This window comes from Meles meles, chromosome 4 (assembly GCF_922984935.1).
Source record: "Meles meles chromosome 4, mMelMel3.1 paternal haplotype, whole genome shotgun sequence".
Lineage (NCBI taxonomy): Eukaryota > Metazoa > Chordata > Mammalia > Carnivora > Mustelidae > Meles > Meles meles.
In genome coordinates this window covers 59428916-59433589 of record NC_060069.1, presented here as the reverse complement: position 1 = coordinate 59433589, position 4674 = coordinate 59428916, and positions in this window count along the sequence as shown.

The following is a 4674-nucleotide window of genomic DNA, read 5'->3' as shown; positions in this document are numbered from 1 at the left end:
GTCATTACCTTGGCAACCCTTACAAATGGCAACTGACGTCAAGAAAAGAGGAAAAACACTGCTGAGAGCACACACGCCATACATTAGAGATCATTCTGAGGACTTCGAATGCTTAGGCTCATATAGGCACTAAATGGCTTTAAGAGGAGCACAAGCAATCTTCCATTTACAAACATTCTTCATTAACTTATTAAGATTGTGAGATCTGAAAAGAGCATCTTTCAGTTTTTAATTTAAGCAAAATACAATTCAGTTACTCACTTGGGTGTTGTGTCTCACAGTAGCTGTCAAATCCATAAAAAAGTGGGGACCTAGCAAGTCTCAAAAACAAATGGAAGCTGCCCATTTCTTCTGAAAGTATTTTTCCCCAGCATTTTTTTTAAAAGATTTTATTTATTTATTTGACAGAGAGAGATCACAAGTAGGCAGAGAGGCAGGCAGAGAGAGTGAGAGGGAAGCAGGCTCCCTGCGGAGCAGAGAGCCCGATGCGGGACTCGATCCCAGGACCCTGAGATCATGACCTGAGCCGAAGGCAGCGGCTTAAACCACTGAGCCACCCAGGCGCCCCTTTCCCCAGCATTTTAATATGAAAAATTTCAAACATAGGAAGTTGAAAGAATTTTACGGTGGACACCTGTACATTCATCACCCAGAGTCATTACCATTCTACTCTACTGGCCTTATCACATACATATTCATCTACTCTTTATCCATCCATCCATCCATCCATCCATCCATCCATCCGTATATTGGTCCTTTTGTCCTACCTTAAGCCATCTATTTCTTTTTTTTAAAGATTTTACTTATTTATTTGACAGGTAGAGATCACAAGTAGGCAGAGAGGGAGGCAGAGAGAGAGGAAGGGAAGCAGGCTCCCTGCGGAGCAGAGAGCCTGATGTGGGCCTCGATCCCAGGACCCTGCGATCATGACCAGAGCCAAAGGCAGAGGCTTTAACCCACTGAGCCACCCAGGCACCCAAGCCATCTATTTTTTGATATAAACGTCAAAATGGCAGGCATGAGGGGAGCCTGGGTGGCTCAGTGGGTTAAAGCCTCTGCCTTTCGCTCAGGTCATGATCCCAGGGTCCTGGGATCGAGCCCCACATTGGGCTCTCTGCTTGGCAGGGAGCCTACTTCCTCCTCTCTCTCTCTCTATGCCTGCCTCTCTCCCTACTTGTGATCGCTATCTGTCAAATAAATAAATAAAATCTAAAAAAAAAAATTGCAGGCATGAGAATACTTCCTAAATAGTTCATCATGCATATTATTAACTATAGTTCAATATTTCTTTTGATTTAACATTTACAAACAATGAAATGCACAAATTTTAAATGCACATTCGCTGAGTTTTAAAAAATGCATATAAAAAAATTTAAAATGCATATAAATTTCTGCCAAGATGTAAAACACCACTATCAACGTATTCAGTTCCCATATGCCTCTTCCCATTCAATCCCAACCCAACCATCCTCCCTATTTCTGAAAGTATTTTTTTAAAGATTTTATTTATTTATTTGACAGAGAGAGATCATAGGTAGGCAGAGAGGCAGGCAGAGAGAGAGGGGGAAGCAGGCTCCCCGCTGAGCAGAGAGCCTGATGCAGGGCTTGATCCCAGGACCCTGAGATCATGGCCTGAGCCGAAGGCAGTGGTTTAACCCACTGAGCCACCTAGGTGCCCCTGAAAATATTTTTTAGAGCTTTCTTTTAGGGCTTATTACTTCTTCTTCTTCTTCTTCTTCTTCTTCTTCTTCTTCTTCTTCTTCTTCTTCTTTTTAACTTCTTCTTTTTTAAAGGTTTATTTATTTAGCCTGCGAGCAAGGAGGGGAGGAACAGAGGGGGAGGGAGAGGGAGCCCCAAGCAGACTCCATGCTGAGCCGGATGTGGAGCTTGATCTCACACCCCTTAGATCATGACCCTGAGATCATGACCCTGAAATCAACCCTGAGATCAGGACCTGAGCCAAGACCAAGAGTCAATTGCTTAACTGACTACAGCACCCAGGCACCCTAAGAGCTTATTACTTCTAAGAGTCTCCTCCCTTGCACTGTCCCAAGGACTTCATTTATCCCTCAAATTACAAGTGTAAATGTTCAGTGACATTTAATATTAGTGTGTCCAGCATTTACTTCTGCTCTCTTCTAGCTTTCCCCCTACTTCAATCATGTAATCATAATGCCCCGTTTCCAGGGACAAAGGCAAAATGGAAACAGGCTGCATAATTCTCGAGGCCCAGTGAAAATGAAAACGCAAGACCCTTGTTCAATATTAAGAATTTCAAGATGGTGGGGTGCCTGGGTGGCACAGTCGGTTGAGCATCCGACTCTTGGTTTTGGCTCACATTGTGATCTCAAGGTTGTGAGATCTAGCCTTGTGTCAAGCTCTGCTCTCTGCACTGTCTGCTTAAAACTCTCTCTCCCCCTCCCTCTGCCTCTCCCCTCCATTCTCTCTTGAATAAATAAATAAATCTTTAAAAAAAAATTCAAGATGGTGACAATCGGGCATTAAACTAAGGTGCACAGGTTGTACACTCATGAAGCTGGCCTTGGTCAAAATATTTAACAACTGCTAAGAGGTGGCCCAGTTGATCAAATTGTAGGCCAGCCATAGCAGTCAAGGTGGGTTGTAGAGTTTCTCTTTTAGTAGCTGGATGAAGAGGGACGATTCAGGAGATGTGGCATGGGCCAAGGTAATGGGCAGCAGACAGGCACTAGGGGATTCCAGCAGTGGTTATATAGCAAATATATAAGGATTTATCAGGATTTCAGCCTTCGGGGATGGCCCCACTGGTGTCCACTGACTCATCAACCCAGGCTCTAGTAAGTGAATTTGATAGCTTTTCTTGTAGGCCTTGCCCCTGAGTAAGTCATGAAGGAGGTTTTAACCCCAGCTGGACTATGAGGGTTTTTTGTTGTTGTTTTTTTAAAGATTTTATTTATTTATTTGACAGACAGAGATCACAAGTAGACAGAAAGGCAGGCAGAGAGAGAGGAGGAAGCAGGCTCCCTGCAGAGCAGAGAGCCCGAGGTGGGGCTCGATCCCAGGACTCTGGGATCATGACCTGAGCCGAAGGCAGAGTCTTTAACCCACTGAGCCACCCAGGTGCCCCTGGACTATGAGTTTTTTATTTGGAGCTGCAGAAACAGTACCTTCCCATCTCCCCCTTTCAGGTCCCCACTATGTAGTGCATTCTTACAGGAGTACCAAACCAGGATTTTTCATGGTACTGATTACTTTCTTCAGGATCCCTATACACACTCTTCTTATTTTCTTAAATAGACTTTATTTTTATTTTTCTTAAGATTTTATTTATTTGAGAGGGAGAGAGAATGAGAGAGAGAGAAAGAGAGCATAAGTTGGGAGAGAGGCAGAGGGACAAGGAAGCTCCAGCTGAGCAGGGAGCCTGATGAAGGGATCAGTGCCAGGACCCTGAGATTGTGACCTGAGCCAAAGGCAGAGGCTAAACCGACTGAGCCACCCAGGCATGCTTAGACTTTATTTTTAGAGCAGTTTTAGGTTCTCAGCAAAATTGAGCAGAAAGTACAGAGTTCCCATATACCTCCTCCTTCAACACATGCATAGTCTCCCCCACTGTCAACATCACAAACTGGAAGGACACATTTGTTGCCATCATTGAACCTACATTATGGCCTAAAGTCCATAGTTTACACGAGGGTTCACACTTGGTGTTGTACATTCTCTTAAGTGTTGACAAATGTCTACTGGCACATACCCACCATTATAGTATTGTCCAAAATAGTTTCACTGACCTGAAAATCTTCTATGTGCTCCCTATTCGTCCCTCCCTCCCACCCCTGGCAACCACTTATCCTTTCCTTATCTCCATAGTTTAACCATACCCAGAAAGTCATACAGCTGGGATCATACAGGATGTTATCTTTTCAAATTGGCTTTTTTCACTTAGCAATATGCATTCAAGGTTCTTCTATATTTTTTTCATGGCTTGATAGCTCATTTCTTCTTAGTGCTGAGTAAATTCCATTGTCTAAACGTACCACAGTGGATTTATGGATTTACCTACTGAAGGACATTTTGGTTACTTCCACGTTTTGGCAATTATGACTAAAACTGCTATAAACATCTGTGTGCAAGTTTTGTGTGGACTTAAGTTTCAACTCATTTGGGTGAATTTGAAAGAGCACAATGGTCATATGGTAAGTGTATATTCAGTTTTGTTAGAAACAACGAAATTGTCTCCCAAAGTGGCTGCACCATTTTGCATTCTTACCAGCAGCCGTGAGAGTCCCTTTTGCTCCATAGCCCTCTCAACATTTGCTGTTGGCTGTGTTTTGGAGTTTGGCCATTCTGATGAGTGTGTAGTAATTTCTTGTTTTGTTGTTGTTGCTTTTTATTTTAGAGGGAGGGGAGGGACAGGAGGGGAGGGAGAGAGAATCTCAAGCAGACACTCCGCCAAGTGCAGAGCCTGACACAGGGCTCGATCTCACAGTCCTGAGATCATGACCTGAACTGAAACCAACAGTTTAACTGTTGAGCTGACTGAGCCATCAAGGTGTCCCATGATGTCTTGTTTTAATTTGTAATTCCCTAATGACATATGATGTTCAGCATCTCTTCATATGCTTGTTTGCCATCTGTATATCTTATGGTTTTTTCTTTGAAAAAAATGTTATGGGCCTTTTGGATAGAAATAGGCAT